This window comes from Rousettus aegyptiacus, unplaced genomic scaffold (genome assembly GCF_014176215.1).
Source record: "Rousettus aegyptiacus isolate mRouAeg1 unplaced genomic scaffold, mRouAeg1.p scaffold_m13_p_10, whole genome shotgun sequence".
NCBI classification, from domain to species: Eukaryota; Metazoa; Chordata; class Mammalia; order Chiroptera; family Pteropodidae; genus Rousettus; species Rousettus aegyptiacus.
The window spans coordinates 44181059-44199427 of NW_023416285.1; the positions used below are offsets into that span (position 1 = coordinate 44181059).

General features: G+C 39.0%; 1 protein-coding gene and 1 pseudogene across 5 annotated transcripts in view; both read left to right on the forward strand.

Moving 5' to 3' along the window:
• The first annotated feature begins 10519 nt into the window (after positions 1-10519).
• LIN54 (lin-54 DREAM MuvB core complex component) overlaps positions 10520-18369 on the forward strand; it is a 58452-nt gene continuing 50602 nt past the window's right edge. The window contains exon 1 of one of the 5 annotated variants that reach the window (XM_016156203.2): positions 10520-10672. The gene's annotated coding sequence lies outside the window, so the exon portion shown is untranslated. Of the gene's footprint in view, positions 10673-11281; positions 11419-12635; positions 12945-18369 lie in introns of those variants that run through there. The other 4 variants (XM_016156206.2, XM_016156204.2, XM_016156201.2 and 1 more) reach the window with 4 other exon arrangements.
• Positions 15094-15212, forward strand: LOC118608899 (annotated as a pseudogene).

The window sequence follows — 18369 nt, forward strand, 5'->3', positions numbered from 1 at the left end:
AAGATAACATACCATATCATTTTTCTGCCTTTTTTTTTTTTTCCACTTTTCCGGGCAATCTTACCATGTATGTCCAGAGAGCTTCCTCATTCTGTTTTAGAGCTAAAGAGTATCAGATGTAATGAGGGGATGCCATAGTGTATTTAATCCTTATAGCTGGATACTTAAGTTGTTTTTAATCAGTCAACCAATGCTGCAATGAATAACCTTGTTTCTACATCATTTTATGTGTGTACGGGTAGAATATATTTCAAGAAGAGACTCGAAGGGTAGATATACTTCCAGTTTTTATAGATATTGCCAAATTGCACTTTACAGGGATGATAGCATTTTTGCCTTACCAGCAGCAATATGTAGGAGTGCAATTTTCTACAGCCTTGCCTACAAAGGATGTCAAACTCTTGAATTGTTGCCATCTCGATATGTGAAAAATAACATGTTCCCTCCACTGGGAAGGGGAAAGAAAAGACCAAACAAGGAAATCCTTTAAGAAAGTGGTTTGGAGATTGCCCACACCAATTCATATCCATTGGCGGGAACTTCAGCAAAAGAACATGTCTAGCAACAATGAGACTGGAAATTTAGTTTCCAATTGGGCAGGTTTTGCCCAGGAAAAAGGAAAGGATAGTTTTAGAGGGACAATCAGCAGTCTCTACTAGTGGGTCCATCTGACCACCTAAATATGTTTGTATCCTTCTTAACTGTAGAACACTCTCATAGTTAAAGAGCAGAGTTCAATTTCTTATTCAGATTCTATATCACCTCTGCTGCCAGACCATGGGAAACCTACACAACAAAGAAAGATTCCTGCTGGGATTACTAACAAACCATTTACAAATACAGTGAAAGGAAAATAGAGTCTTTAAGTCATACCCTACACAAAATAAACACTACATCCAAAAACCATGAGGAGCCTATGGAACAAAGGCTGGGGATTGCTAGCATGCTTTCATGCTACATGCCCATGCTCGCTACATACCCATATCTTTCACATTGCATACCCATATCTTTCATACTGTATACTCACTCATACCATCAGAGGAAAATATGTAACCAAAGTCTTTAACCTGTAATTCATAGAAATTAAGAATGATATATAAACTGAATGCCCCAAACACTTGGGGTCTGTTTTTTTCTCATTGTCTTTTTCTCTCGATCTGTCTTTTTCTCTTCGTCATATCTCTCTGCCCTCTCGGCTCTCATTCTCTGTCTTTGAGAGGAGACTATGTCTCTGTGGAGCATTACTCCTTCTGTAATAAACTTTGTCTCTGACTCTGACATGTGCTTGAATGCTTTCCTGTGCTCAGACAATAACCTTCCATCTTTCAGTGCAGTACTTGAATCTCCGCTTGGGGGATTCACCCACGTCCTGCATCACTTACTCTGCATTTATTCCACATGTTAGTGCTATGTGACAAATTCGTTCTAGAGTCATCTTGTGTTTCCTAGCCAAACCCAGAATTAGCCACTTCTTCAAGAAGCCCTTGTTCCTTTAGTTCCTTTTAGGAGTTGACATTTACAGATTGCAGTCTGAGTACTAGGGAGTCTCAGTGCTACTGCATTGGTCATTTGGGGAACTTTTCATAGGACAAAACTAGGAAATATCTACATATTTTCAGGATAAAATAATTCATGAATATATTGATACTTCCAAATCCAATTTAGGTGATTTTATTTAACCTCTTCTGTATTACATCTGTATCTCCTTCCACACCCAGAATCCCAGTTCATATGTACATAGAGGATTATAGAATCAGTATATTCCATAATAATTCATTTTATTCATCCCACATTATGTACACAACAGCCTCAGTGTAGCAATACTAATACTGCCACCCTCAATATGATTGTTAAAAAGAGTTCGCTGTTTTCCTGCTATTTCTCTCCCCATTTTCTCTCATTTTATAACTGTACTATGTCTATATTGCGAGCACATATAGCCATTACAAACAACACTTTCTTCCTTTTAATCCTCATTTCATCTTAGTTATGTAAGTAATACATATTTAATGTTTACCATCAACTCTTGTATTGATATCTCTCTAGCTCTCTTGGTTATCTGAAGCTAATTCTTTAATTGGAAGGGCTCATGGAAACAATATTCTTGCATGTTCTTGTATGATAGTAACATCCTGTGTCTTTTATGTTTGAAAATTAGCTTTGTTGTCTCACTTTTCCTGAGAATCTTGTGTGGCACTCCAATTTCTTGTGACAGAAAGCATTGCTGAAAAATATATCAGTGTAATTTTCTTTCCCTTATAAATCACCTACTCTTTTTACCTAGATGGTCCCCAAGTTTTTCTCCTCTAACATCGGGTAATTTTAATAGACTTTGTGTTGGTGTTGGTCATTCTTGGTCAATATTCTCAGGTACACAGTGTATTCTTTCAATATGTAATTTATTTAAACATCTTTAATTATGTTTTATGTACTTGTTCTATTCCTTTTCTTTCTTTAGAAACTGCTATTATCTATATGTTAGATCTTCTTTACCTATCTTTAATATTAGTTACCTTTCCTCAAAATCTTTTTATTTTTTTCACATCTCTTTTATTTAAATATTTTTTTCCCTTTACCTCTCTAATTCTCTTAAGGCATTATTTGCTATTTTTTTTTTACTCCTTTTTTTTCCTTCTAGTTTAGTCTTCATTCCTAAAATATTATTTCTATTTCTAATTCTTTCCTGAGTTTTGCCACTTATTCTGGGTGTTTCTAATTTTATTATGTTGTTCTGTCATGCCCTGTATCATTTTCTTTTCAATTTAACTAGTGTGAAATTTGTATTAAGGTTTTTTAAAAAGTATGTCATATTTTCAGTTTAGTGATTACCTTCCCTTTTGTGACATTCACTATCAAACACTTTTTCTGTAATATGTGAGAGCGTAAGAACAGGTATTCAGCCATTTCCTCCCTTCTAGACACTATAGTACCCCATTGCCTCTTTATTACATTTCGTATTAGTTTTATTTGAGATCTTTAGACAAATGTGTGATCTTTAGAACCTATTTACTTCTGCCCCTCTGTCCCCACATAATTCCTAGGTTTTACTAAGAAAATGGTACTTTTGTTCCATTTCACAAAGTATTTGGTTTTCCTCTGAGGTATGTCTCTTCTATTTTAGGAATCCTTAATTCACCACTCGTGTTATAATTCCCAGTTACGTTATCATTATTAACTCATATTACTATAAAAATTCAAAGAAATTAACACAAATTTTCTTCACTTCATCTTCCCTGTCTTGATAGGTGGTCTCTGTTCTGATTGTTTTATTGCTTGGTAGTAGTATTCGCTCTTAAGTGATCCCTCGGACTCTGTGCATGGGTAATATATTTTTCAATCCATGTATATCCACAAATGTCTTTCTATCATCCTAACTGTTGAATGAGATTTGGGCTGAGCTGTTGGCTGTCCTTTTCCCTGTAAATATTACTCCAGTCTTCTAGCTTCCACGATTTTAGCTGAAAAGTCCAGCCAGTTATCTCTCTCTCTCTCTACCCCTCCCCTTCTCTCTCTGCCTGTCCCTCTCCCTCTCCCTCTTCCTTCCTTCTCTTTAGACACTGAATATGCAAACAGACAAGGCAAGACCATATATAAAAACAAAGCTCTGACCCACAATCTGCAGCACCCATCCCAGGAAGCCAAACAACTCCTGAAGCAGTCAACTAAAACTAACATATTCTTGAATTTTTGCCCCCACTCCTAATTTAGTAGCAACCAGAGGAAGCCAAATATGCTCCCGTAACCAATCACATAAGATACCTCACTTCAAGTTAGGCTGTTTGACAGCTTCCCCATGCCAACAGCCTCTAATTAGGCATACCTAAATTCCCATTTACCACTTTAAAGCTTCCCCATTCCTCTGCCTGCCTTTGACTCACTGTTAAACACAGTGATAGTGGCAGACTCCATTGCTATAGAAAGCTCTGAATAAATAGCTTTTGCTTGTTCCCATTTGGTCAGTCTTCATGTTTATTTCCATACCTTCCTCCTCCTCCTCCTTCTCCCCTTTCCATTCAACTACTTCTCCCTCCTCCAGTTCCCTGTCCTCTTTGTTCTTGCTTTTCTTCTTCTTTACAGAGGTAACTTGTTTTTTTCCATCTGGAAGTTTTGAAGATCTCTTTATAGAGGTTTTCAGTGCGTCTTTTCTCATTATTCTTACCTGAAACTCAGTGACCTTTTTCATCTGCAAATGCAAGTCTATGGTTAGGTCAGGGAACTATTCTATCATTGTTTAATTGTTACCTTTCTTTTACCTGTTCCTTTCTCTCTTTCTGGAACTCCAAAGAGTCATATATCAGGTCTTTCGGATTTATCTTCAAAGCGACTTGCCTTTAGCATCATAATTTCTCTGTAGTTTTTGCCCTGTGATTTGAGATCTCTTTTCCACTTTTGAGGCTACCTAGCAAGATTGAATCATCCTCTTTCAATATAGCTTCAATATTGTGTTTTTAAAATCATGATTTTCATATGTTTACTTGTATAAAATGTTACAGCTGCTTTATTTATAAGTGACACAAGTGAAACTATCCCAAATGTTCATCATCAGGAAAGTCAATAAATAAGGTGTGGTATATTCACTCAATAGAATACTACTCAGCAGTAAAAAACAAACAAACAAAAACAAACAAACAAAAAAAAACAAAAAACTGCAGAGACACGTGTTAAAAAAAATTCAGCTGAGTAATTTGAAGATCTGATTGGCTTTATTAGGTGATTCATGAATCAGGCAGCATCCCATCTAGCAACTAGAAGGGCACTCCAAGGAGTTGTACAAAATTAAAGATTTTTATAGGCAGAAAGAGGGTGGGACAAGAAAATCAAAAGAGTGGATTATTTCAGGCAAGGTCACCTTTCCTTAGGTGAAGTCTTAGCAAGCAGATTACCCCACTAGTGCTGACCAGGGAATTCCAGACTGATTGATTTAAAATTCTACTCCTGGGAGAAGCTGAAACTGCAATTTTGTTAGGTATTAAGTCTTTGTGAGACTTAGCAAAAATGGCTCCATTTTGAGTTTCTTACTTCTTTTTAACACATGCAACAAAATGGATGAATCTCAAAAACAATATACTAAGTGAAAAGCACCAGACATATAAAAAATATATATACATATAGTAGTTTCCCCTTATCCGTGGGGGATATGGTCCAAAACCCCTGAAATAGTGGGTAGTACATAATCCTATATATACTGTGTTTTCTCCTATACATACATAACTATGATAAGTTTAATTTATAAATTAGGCACAGTAAGAGATTAACAATAACTAACGATAAAATAGAACAATTATGATAATATACTGTAATAAAAGTTATGTAAATATGATCTCAAAATATCTTGGTGTACTGTACTCACCTTTTCACTTAAAGGAAGCACTTTATGGCTTCTCTTCGGCATATCTAATTGCCAGCATCATTACTCTTGCACTTGGGGCCATTATTAGGTAAAATAAGATTTACTTGAACACAGGCACTATGGTACCATCTCAGTCAATCTGGTAACCTAGTTGGCTGCTAAGTGACTAGTGAGTGGTAGCATACACAGCATGGATAAGCTAGACAAAGGGATGATTCAGATCCTGGATAGGATGGAACACGGCAGCACAAGATTTAATCACAATAACCATGATGTGTGCAATTTAAAATTTATAAATTGTTTATTTCTGAAATTTTCCATTGAATATTTTCAGACTTGCCTATGATCACCATAGCTTGACTGTCACAAATTGCAATTCTCTGCTATTCCTGAATAAACTCAATTTGCTGGTAATATAACTGGCTATTTTATTTTTGAGGTTGACATTAGGGTTCATCTACATATTATTCAAAATCAGATGAAACTAATCTATGGTGATAGAAAATCAGAAATTGCCTGGGAAAGAGTATATAATTAAGGGTAGGAATTTACTGGGAAGTATATTAGGTAATAGAAATGTTCTATATGTTAGTAGGAGTGTGGATTATATGGGTGTATGGATTTATCAAAGTTCATCAAACTGTACACTTAAGATCTGTGCATTTCACTGAATGTAAAAACTGAAAAAGAAAATAAACCCATACTTTTTTTCCTCAGTCTTGTGTGTATTGAATTTAGTCTGAAGTGCCTTTATGTATGTATTTATATATTATTTATAGTTTAAGTTATGTTCTCTAGCAGTTTCAAAGATTAATGCTTATCCAGCCTTAGAGGAAGAGAAGTTTCAACTAAATTGTTCCGCTTCTCCAAAGCTCCTCTGGTGTCAGGATGGCCAACAGTTCCACTTAAGAACAGAGTCCAGCCAAGTCCTATTCTTCTACTTGGAGGTCCATGGATCTTCACAGGCTACACTCTCCATTTCCCAGTGTGTTCTGATCGTCTTCCCTTTTTATCTCTCTCTAGACTTACTGTAACCTTAGGTTTCATTCATGCCACCTAGTACTCACTGTCTGCTAATTCCCGTATACTCAAGTGGAGTCATATAGTTGAATTGGAAGTGGAGAGAAGGGTGAAAAAGATGTAATAGCTTGATTCATTTCTATAAACAAGGAACTCAAAGATGTGTGCCTTGTATTTAGTAAGCATTCAAAAAATATTTATTAAATTGAGTAAAGAACATAGTTGTGTAAATAGGAGCCCTAGAAAATCCCAGCATCATGAATGTGATGTTGTGTCCATCTAATTCTCCCTTCTCTGGGGGTGACACTAAAATCAAGGAGTACACGAATCTAAAGACTGAGTAGGAACTTATGTCAGTAAGGTGAAGAAGGTGGTTCAAAAGCCACCGGCCGTGGCCGCAACCAGAATCAGACAGCGGAACTTGGGTTGTGAAGCTCTGAGAGATAGAAAGATATGTAGGAAGTGGTACGTTAAGAGAGTAAGTAGAAGGACTGACTGTCTTGGGTAAAATTGTGATGAGAATTGTGGTCCAACAACAGAGACCCTCAAATTCTTTTAATAACAATACCTGGAGGAGTTCCAGCTTTTGCCTCAGTGTAGAAAGCTAGTAAAAGCATTGCTCCCACTGCTACAACAAATTAGGTAATCTACGAAATCATAACTTTTACTGAGCCAGTCAGAGAGCTGAGGTCACCAAGCAACAAGAAGCCTGAAATCTAAGGAAAGACAGGTATTTCTAAACACAGATGAGATGCAAGCAACTGGGCCACCTGTGGTAAAGCATGGGAAGGAAGATACTGCAGCCATACAAACAGGAAAGAATAATTTTGCTAAATTGTTAAATAACTTGCTAAAGACTGAGTGTGGGCTGCCATGAGAATCCCAATCATAAGGGGAGTTCACATCCACTCCCAGGCTCTACTCTAAGGACCTCCACTGAGCACCCAGGACAAAGATTGGGGGCAGGGTGGGGGTGGCAGACACAGAAAGACTGCCAGGTGGTACCGGCCTAGAGGAGAGGAGTAGCTGCCACTGCAAGAAAGGCAGTAAGAAGCCCAGACCCTTCTACCCTAAGGAACAAAAGACTTAAATGATAAAGGATGGCAACAAATCTGTTGTTCCCCAAGGGAAAAGGTGGAGACCCGTTGCAGCTGGAGGAATAGGAAAAAGAAAAAACACCCTCTAATCCTGGAGAGGACTGGAAACTGGGCCTAGATCGTTAAGAGGTCATAATACTGAGCGAGCATCAGGATCACCGAGACCCAGGGCCACAGAGCCTGCCTAAGATTAAGTTGAAACAGGACTGCAGAGAAGCTGTCTTCCTACTACTCACCCCCAAAATCAGACTAGCAAGCACCAAGTAACAAGCAATTTACTGCTGGGAGAAGGGCATGAGCTTAGAGTGACCCTCTCTGAGTGGCAGGAACACAGAAGGCCTAAAGCTGTACTTATAACAAATGGACTCATGAACTAAGGAACTTCTGAATAATTTCTTGGAAACTAACCTAGTTTAAGAAATTTTTATTAACTAGTGTATACTTTGTATATAGCAGTATGCCTGGTACGTAATAGGTAACCAGTAATACATTTTGTTTTGTCTATCGATAGTTCTACCCAACTCATACCTCTGTACCATTACTTTTTCATTTTTTTCTATCCCCGCTATTTATTTTAAAAGCTCTATTTTTTCTACATATTTATTGTCACTTCCTCTAGAACTGTGTTGTCCACTACTATAGTCATCAGCCACATGTGACTAAATGAATGACAAATAAAATGGAAAATTCCATTATTTAGGAACAGTAGCCACATTTTAGTTGCTTGACAGCCACATGTGGCTAGTGACTATTATATCAGATAGTGTGGATATAGAAGAGTTCTAGCACTGTAGAAAGTTACTATGGCTAGAGCTGCTCTGTCTTGCTCACCACTTTTTTCCCAGTGCCTTTGCACAGTGCTTGGGCTCTGGTAGATGCGACCAAAAAATATTTGCTGAATAAATGTTTTTAGTTCATCTGGAAAAGCCATCATGTAAATGAAAAGAAAAGAAGAAGTTTTGAAATACAGATGTTTTGAATAGCTGTGGGTCTTAAGAGTGAAAATCCTTTCTTTGAAGAAGTAAAAGATTAGATTACATTTTAGGCTGTAATGTAGCTTTGATTATTAATAGTTTTTAGTCACTGAGCACTTACCATATTCCAGGTGCTATTTTAAATGCTTTACACATGCTGCCTCATTAATCTTCACACCACTTTATATGTACACTATTTCTAACTTACAGATGAGAAAACTGAGATGCAAGAGGAAAGTAAGTTGCCTAAGATGACAAACTATTAAGCAAGAGGGTCAGAATTTGGGCCCAGGCAGTCTGGCTCCAGAGGCCAAGTGATTAACCACTAGCTAGCTCTTTGTGATTATTTTAAATAAAGACTATTTAGTCTCTCTCTTCCAGTATTTAAACCTTTTTTTTTGTATTTAATTGCATTTAGCTAGGACATCCTGAAAAATGTTAAATAATAGTTGCTAAAGCCTTGCATCCTTATTGGGCCCCTGACTTTAATATTTATTGTTTCATTTAAAGTATGATGCTACTGTTGTTTTCTGATGACTGTCTTGATCCAGTTAAGAAAATGGATCTTTCATTTCTAGTTTACTAAGAATTTTTAAAATATGGTGGATCTCTATAGAATATCATTTTGCTTTTGCCCTTTAATAAATTATATGAGCAGATTTCTTAAACAACCATTCTTGAAATAAATTGCACTTTGTCATGATGTGAATTCTTTTGTATTACCACAATACTGGATTTCATAGCTTAATACTCAATTTTGTCTTTGTAACAAAACCATAGTAAGAACAGAAGAATTTCCCACTTTTTTTTTCTTTTTTTTTTAGTACTGTTTGCTTTGGGTTTTTGGTATCAGGGTAATGTTAGCCTTGTGGAATAAACTGGGAAATTTTTTCATTTGGTGGGGATTCTTTGTTTCCCTGGATAGATGTTTTCTCACACTAGCTCTCAAGGCTCCTCGTAAACAAGGTTCACCTACTGATCCCAACGAAGCCTGTGTATCATTCAGTTTTCTCACGTTCCTTGCACAGGCAGCGGACCTTCTCACTTTCAAGCCTTTGCTAACTTCATGTCCCCTACCTTGCTAAACCCTAACCATTGAGTTTGAGGTGGGAGTTATGGAGTTGCGTCGCTTATGACAGAAAAGATCATTTGCAGCAGAGACTGTGTAGCTGTTTGACACTCCTCTCTTTGTTTAACCCTCAGAATCCTGGGCTGTATTTTTATTTTGTAGATGATAAAAGAAACTTGACAAACGTTATATATTAATAAGTGAGGTGCCAGAATTTAAAACCAGGACTGCTTGATTCCAAAGTGATTGCTGCTTCCACTGCCTCTCACCTCCATTGTGTTCCAGGCCCTCACGTTGACCTGTATGTCCTTTGTGCTCCATTAGCAATTACAGACTGTACCACACTATTTTACATCACTCTTGTATTTTCTATTGTTATTTGTGTAGTTCTTGTCTCACACAGAGCAGTTATTAACTAAATAATCTCTCAGTTCCTGTTCATCCTACTCCAAATTTGGGTCTTTTTTTATAATAAAAGAGCGAGAAAAATAAAAGGAAAAGGTGACTAAATAAATAATTTTGACTGTGTTGGTCTTAGCTTTATACCGCAAAAAAAGTCCCCTTCAAAATAAGTTTAACTCTGCGTGATCGCCCAAGGGCTTTTTAGCGACCCCTACAAAATCGGTGCCTAAAAACCGCAAAGATTTGGCATTTGTGAATAGTGATCACCTCCTCACCCAAGCACATCTAACAGCTGCAGGATGCTGGAAATCTCACCTACGACGGACCTCTTAACAAGGAACGCTAGATGAGGCAGGCCCTCACAACTGCGGGCGTGATCCCCCTCGCAGCCTCTGCCAGATGGAACATTCCGTACGAAAGCTTTGACAGAGCTCCCACTCAGTCACGTGGAGCTGGAGCTTACTCACCGCGCCTAGCGGAATGACGCGAGCTCGGGTTGCCAAGGGGAGGGCCAGGCGCCGCGGAAGGGGCGGGGCGGAGGAAGCCGACCGGGGAGGCGGGGCGGGCGGAGTGGAGGGGTGGGCGGAGAGGGGCGCGCGGGCGGGGAGGGCCCAGCGTATTATGGGATGCGGCGGTGGAATGGCGCTGGGCGCGTGATTTTGAACAAACCCGGGTCTGTGTCTCGGAGGCGCCGCCGCCGCCGCGGCTGCTGGGAGCCCAGGGAGCGCGGCGCGAGGAGGCGGCGGCGCCGCCGGCTTTGGTGAGTGTCAGCCACCGGGGTGGAGGCATCTGGGCGGGTGGGAAAGGGCGTCAGCCCCCACTGCGGGTGTTGGCGCGGGCGGAGGGCACTGAACCGCCTCCTCCCGGAGCCGGGCTAGTGGGTCCTGGCAGAGAGCGGGAACCTACTAGCTGGGGGTCTTCGCGCCCCACCCCCGGGCCACAGGGGGCGGGAGTATCCTCCCGGGTCGGCCCCTTCCCGCCCGCACCCGGGAGGGCGGCTGTCACCCGGCAGCCCGCCCTTCCTGGCGGTCTGGAGGATGGGCTCCCGCGGCTGTTGACACGCACAGTGCGTGGCCCGAGAATCCGGCCGTGTCGGCCCCGGGTTTCTGGGAACCGGTTTTGCTGCTGTGTCATTTTGTACCAGCCCCTCCTTTCCCTGCTGCCCGCCGCCCCATTCTTCCTACGCCCCTTTGTATGGTGTCTTCTTCGTGAGTGTCCGTTTTCCTCGCGAAGCCCACCAGCCAAATGTCATAATGTTCCCGAGGTGCACGGGGGAAGGGAGCGGGCCGGGGCTTAGCTTGGCCAAGCAACGGTAAACAATCAGAGTGCGGGTGGACGGGGCTGGTGGTGGGAAAATAAAGTTTAAAGATGAAGACAGTGGGAAGACGTGATATTCTCAGCATCTAGCAGGCTGCATGTAGAGGCGGCGATTGGGTTGGGTGGTAAACAACACTCGTTTAATACTGAATCTACCGACCTTTATAATATAGGTGTCATTCAAGCAAGGTAAGGAAATGAAATGGCTTTTTCAACTTCCACCTCTTCTTAGACTAACTTTTTTTAAAAAAATAGTAGAGTGGCCCTATTCCAAACGTTGAAATTCAATTTGCTCATTGCAGATAGGTTTTTTATAGCTTGTGCCGTAGTTGAATGGCAGGTATAGAATGCAGCTTTTGAATGGGTGATTATCAGATATTTCTGAAATTAACAAGGTAGTAAATTTGGGTTTTAGTAAGATTCTGGTCTCATTAGAAACCTTGAAGCTTATGTTTTCTTGTTATTTTTGATAATTAAAAATACCTATGTTCTCTTTTAGTTATTAAACCATGATGAGAAGAGCTGGTGGGCGTTGGTGGGTAACTCTGGGGTCTTCTTGTTGTAAAGCAAGCTGTTAAGTTTCATTGTATTGAACAGCAGTAGATGGTTTGTTTGTTTAATTTTAATTTGTTGACTTAGATCCTAAAAGCGTGGCAAGGAATTTTAGCTTATAGGTATATTTTCTATATTTTAGAAATCGTTCATTTATAAATAGGATCAATATATTTTAAACGTAGTAGCAATTTATTGTCTTTAACCAATAACAAATTGAAAGGCACAGTGTTCATAGACTTTAATGATCAAATGAACTCAAGTGGAGAGGTAAATAGTTCAGAACTTTATTTTTAAAATTGGATGTTTTGACCCAGTATCTGCATGAGGATCAGTGCTTGTAATTACAAACGTGTCAGATGTCAGACGTGTATATGGAAATAGCTCATTCTGTCAAAGTAGTGGAGGAAAATGTTTACCTTTGGTGAATGATATTAAAGGTCTTGATCATGTTTTCAGTGTCTGAGGTGGGTATAGTGAATAAAATGTATTCCATCACCTGTCAGGTTGCTTCTCTGAAAAGGAAAGAATTTGGGTTCTTTATTGTCCTTATTGCCTTCCCCATGGCTTTTGCTCTTCAAAACAAAAAATACGCGGGACGGGGGACCCCGCAGGTAGCGCGACTTCCTTTGGCGTGGCTGTCGGGCCCACAGGAACACCGTCTTTCGTTGTAGGGTGAAAGGTCTCGTCGTGGGCTGTGTATGCATTTGTATCTCCCTGTGCATTTGAAGGTTGGCGGGGCCGGCCGGAGGTTTCCCCGGATATGTGGGTGTGCGCCTCTCGGGAGGGGAGGGCTGGGGAAGGGAGGAGGAGGAAGGGGGAGGTTACTGGCGGCGGCGGCTGCGGCGGCCGGGTCTTGGGCTGTCGGGGAAGCTGCTGAGCTGTGATGGTGATGACGAGGTGAAAATGGCGGATCTTTCGAAATACAATCCCAGCCCCTGACATACCAGAGGCGGCGGCAGCGGTGGCGTAGCCACCCGGGCTCCCTCCTCGGCCGCCGGGTCCCCAGTAGCGCCGCACTTCGGGCAAACTGGGAAAAGAAACAGCTGGCCAGAGCTACCGTGCACAGGCAAAACAAGCACCGCCCGGGCTTGGAATTGCTCCGGACCTTCTGGAGCCCCCACCTCGGAGCCGGAGGGAGGAGAAAGCAGCAGCCGCTGGAGGTAGAGGAGAAGGGGGTAGCCGAAGGGGCTTCTCTGTCTTGAGATCTCTTTATTTATTGGGAGTGGGGGAAAGAATTTCGTTGTGGATCAAGGAATGACTAGCCCAGAGTGCGAAGAATTAGTAGCCTCGTAATGACATCAACATTATTCTTTGAGTGTTAAGAGGGCTCGAGTTTGCTTTGATACCTAAGGCTGCTGCTGAGGCCTAGAGAACCGCTAGCACTGATCCCGATTTTCTGATTTAATATTCAGAATATCCACTCTGGTGGGTATTGGTTTGATGATGTTCGGCAGTTTATGGGGTTGTATGTTCCTTTAGGGAGGCAGAGCATTGGCATTTTATTCTGCAGTTAAGCTCTTGTCTTAGATCGTAGTCTATAACTTGTTGGGGTGTGGATGCTCACATTTTTGAGCATATGGACCAGTTTTGTAACAGTTAGAAATGTTGTCTTTTTCTTTTATGACTCTGCCATTCATAGAGTGACCCCTTTGCCCCTGCCATTGGGAAATAACAATTGAGATACTGTCAGACATGTTTTATATTTATGTCTCCCCACCCTATCTATTTCATGAATTCGGAGAGTAAAGTTATAGAAAATTTTGCAGTAGATATTATAATCCAAGTGAATTACGTCTCTGGGAGCCCTATTTTGGTTCACAAGTTTACCTTTATTGTTAAATAGGAAGTTGTGGTGGCTTGGTGCATGCTTCTGATGTGAGTACATTAAGTTGATAAAGGTGAATTGAGAACTCTTATTCTAGATACTGGAGCCCTTTGTTAAAGAGCTGGAGAATTGGATTGATTGACTTTATAACAGCTATAGTTTAATTTTGTTAGGTTACCTAAAGATCCATATATGTTTTAGATTGTGCTGCAGATCCCTAAGGTTTCTGTCTCCTTAAACACAACAGTTGTGTTACTGAAAAGTTACGTGTGAATCCAATTTTTATGTATTAATTTTGAGCCCTCTGTTTTTTTCCAGCTTTTGTAGTGGGAGACTGGGTCAGTGATACTGAGTGTATGAGAGTGAACAGAGAGGTGAATATTTAAGAAATGCCTACTGATAATCTAATGATTAGCAATAATTTTCTTATCCAAGCTTTCTACAAAGAGATGATGTCATGGTATGTCATAAGCATCATACATCATGTATTTTATTCACAGGGGAAATATTTTTTGTGTATGTGTGTATATAGCTTGGATATTTTGGCTTTCACCCATTAGAAGAATAAGAGACCAAAAATTTTAGGGGAACTAACTGAGAGGTACTCAGAAGGTTTAGTTAATTTTAATGATTTTAAATGATTTTAAAAATCATTTGTCCGATGTTCTTATAATATCCAGTAGGAATTTGATTCTGTTTATTTTTTTTTCTTTGTAGATTTTATGTTGCAATTATTTGGTCTGTGGCAATCTAGCTGCCAAATTAATAGTAAGACTAAGAATTTTAAAAACATTAAAATAGGGAGATTAAAATGCTTTTTCATTGAATTTTTTTTTTCTTTCAACCACAGAGGGCTATTGTCTTTTTGTGATTCTTCTTGCTTGTCTTTAAAGACCAGTTTTTAGATTGTGGTTAGAAAAATTTTCTCTTAATAATGAGAAGTGTGTTAGAAAGAAATGAAGAAAGAGTTATGCCACTGGAGATAGTCTGGTGTCTTTTTGTGGGGGGTGGGGAGGTGATCACACATTTTCATTACTTCTTTTAAGTATTACTGTTGGATATATATATATATATGGTTTTACATACTGTTCTGAGGATGAGAGTGTTAAGAGGCCTCAATATTATTGCTTCAGGGAACTTTCAGTTTTGAACTTTTGAAGGTAAAGTTAGAAATATGGAGCTGAGTAGGGCTTTAAGGGCTTTAAGGCCTCAAGAATTAGAGACAATTTTTAAATAAGTGACAGCCTCAGAGATGCACTGGAAAGATGAATCCTGTAGCTTTTATGTAGGATCTGTTGTAGGTTAGAGATGTAGGTAAAAATACCATAGTAGGCTACAGGCTTTGGAGATTTGGAAATTGTTGGTGGCAGTGGGAAGGAGACATTGTGAAGATATAATGTGCATGAGACAGACATCCAAGATGACAAGACCTTAAACCCTGCTGTTTGATAGAATATTGAATGCCATTTAAAAAGAGAAATTAAGTCTACGGACATGCCACCCTGAACAAGCCTGATCCTGTCTGATCTCGGAAGCTAAGCAGGGTCGGGACTGGTTAGTACTTGGATGGGAGACCACCTAGGAAGACCAGGTACTGTAGGTGTAAAAAAAAGTGTGTGTGTGTCTGTGTACATACATACATATACATATACACACACACACACACACACACACACACACACACACACACATATATGATTTTAAGCTGACTAGGTTCTTGCAATCTGTGAGGTCAACCAAGGGTTGCCTCACCTAAAAAAAATAATAAAAATAAATAAAAAGAGAAATCAGAAGATGGTAATTTAGATAAAGAGGAAAATAATTTTTATTTGAATTATAGTATACCACATAATTATCTTCACAGTAACCCTTCAAGTAAACTGAGGCTTAGATTATTGCTTAGGTTTACACATTAAACAATTAGGAGATCCAAGATTTGGTAATGGGTATTTCTGATTTGAATTTCCCACCATGTTAGTCTTAAGCATGAATAAAGTGTAGTCCCCCTTTAAAAGGGAAAAAATATTGCAGATCCCCAGTATTAGTCTAAATAATTCTATTTTATTAAAATGTTTAATTTTTAGATGTATATACAGTCCTTATGCTTATTGTTTTTATGCAAGTATAAAACAAGTAAATTTATGAATGAAATATAAACAAAATTATAAAACCAGTAAAACAGTTAAATTTAGGGTGATAGATGATGATTTTTTGCTGAAACAAAATTTTTCTTTGCATAGTGAATATACCATTGTCTGCCTTGGAAAGACATGCAGTTTTCTATGTACTATATATATCCTGTGATAAATCAATTCCTATATCACTTTTCTGTATTTGAATGCTCCAAAGCTTTCTTTCCTAAATCACAAATTAGGGGGATTGGCTTTCATTTGGCATAGATATATCATTTTCCTTATAAGATCCTTCTGTGCCTTTTTCTTAACTTACCCTAATTCTAGTGTCATTGATTGTGGATATGAGGTGGTTATCCAGATGATCCAGAATATGCTTTCAAAACATATGTTATCAAAATTGAAAAATTCAAATCTTTGTTAGGACGCATGGCTTACAGTTTACTGCTCCCAGTTTAGTTTGAGAAATGTAGTCCTGTATCTAGTTTTTGAGTTGCTGATGTTTAATTTTAGAAATCAAAGCTGAGATCCAAATGGTATAGTGAACCAGTTAGTGCTGGTGTTAATCTCTGGGTACAAAAGTATAGTTCTTAAACACTCAGATATTTCTGTCTAAACATCTGCAAATTACTCATCTGTAATATGGTGACAGGTCATATTATGTTCAAGAATTAAAATAGTTGTTCGCCCAAGTTGTCCTCCAGCCGTAACTAAGAACAGTGGTTCAGCACTGGTAATAGTCTATAAGAAATTCTTTTAAAAATGTAAAAATGTAGAGTATTTGTCATTTCTTATTTTTTCATGTTATATTTAATTCATTTATTTTAATTGTCTCTATCCTAAATCTGATCCTCCATTTACCTCTGTCTTGAATTAATTACTGTAATAGCCTTCTAATTGGTCTCCCTGCCTCCAGCCCAATACAATACTGATATGAAGTTAATCTTTCCAAAGCACAGCTGTGATCACGCCATTCTTTATTGATTTCTAAGTCTGTCAGGGCAAGGTCTTTAGTAAATTTTCCATAATGCCCTCCACAAAGTTGGAAGCAATAAGTATTTGCTAATTAAATGATTGATAAAAATCATAAGCTAGTTAAAAGGTAAGAGAAACTTAAAAATTTTAAGATGGAATGTTACTGGAGAGTATATTGGTTAAAAGCTAAATCTGAGTATTTAAAAACTTATTTGGAAAGGATTTTCTCAGTTTGTTAGTACTCCTTGTGACAATGTTTATTTCATATGAAGTGGTGTGATGTCTCAAAGCATTATACAAACCTATTCTAGTCAAATGGACAACCCAAAGTTATCTTTCAGAGCCCAGTGTAAATAATGCTAGTTTTAGATGATACCTTTTCTCCATGATTAATTTATTCATTCCTCAGGTTTGTATTGAGAGGTTATTATTCACTAGCTCTGTTCTAGGCACTGGGGATAGAGGATACAGTGGTGTTAAAGACAGACAAGTCCCTTTCCTCATGGAATGTGCATTGTAAAGAAGTGGGGGAGGGAGAATCAAACTATAAACAAAGGTACAGTCTAATTTTGATAGATGCTATGATGGAAATACCAGGATAATGCGATAGAATGCCTAAGGCAGTGGAGATAAGAGTTGGGGGTGCTATTTTAGATAGATCTTATAAATGTGATACAGTTGAGACAAATTTAAAAATCATTGGACTTTCTGAGATGAGTCAATCTTTAAGTCTCATTTGTCTTAAATCATTGAACTCTGACTGTGACGGGAAACCTCAATGTATTGACTTTCAGGATCGTACTTTGCCTTTAGAATTTGTTTTGTGAGCAAAAAATATTGGAGGAATAGGGAATACCTTGTATGTTCTGTATTTTTTTCCTACCATACCTTGTAGAGCGGAGGTAAACAGAAGCTCCTCAGTCCTGTTAGCTTGTGAAGATATTCTCTTTTCTTGGAGTGGTCCTCCACACAGTGATGATGAGGTCGCATGTGGTTGTACATATCTTCCATTCCTAAGGGATAAAATTAGAGTGATGATTCATGTAACTAGATGGCCATACCCTTTCCTGCCATGCCCACAAGCTCCTTTTGAGAGTTTCTCTTAGCATAGGCCACCCTGCCTATGACCCTGATTGAAACAGATATGGATGCCTAATCATAAAGCAGTTATCACTGTCTGCTCAGTAGCTTATGAGATGTGCTGACTCCAGAACTCTGCACAGCCCCCATATTACATAGAAACTGGCCAAACCAATCAGACCTTTTCTTATTAGAAGTTTGAACTTTATTCCTAGTTCAAAGGGAGACTCCTAGTCCTGTAACTACTAGTCTTTTTTAATAGGACAAATAAAAAGTCATGTTCTTCCTAATGATAGAGCTTCAAAATATATGAAGTAAAAATGCACAGTAGAGGAGAAATAGACAAATACACGATCATATTTGGGGATTTTAACAGCCTTTCTCAGTAATTGATAGAAGAGGAAAAAAGAAGACTGTAAAAGACCAGAACAACACCATCAACCAAATTGACCTAACTGACATTTATAGAACACTACCCTGGCAACTGCAGAACACACTGTGGACTGGGTTAGGGGATAGAAAAAGACTGGCATTTGGTAGCGAATGTTCTTTTCAGGTGTACATGCAGTGTTC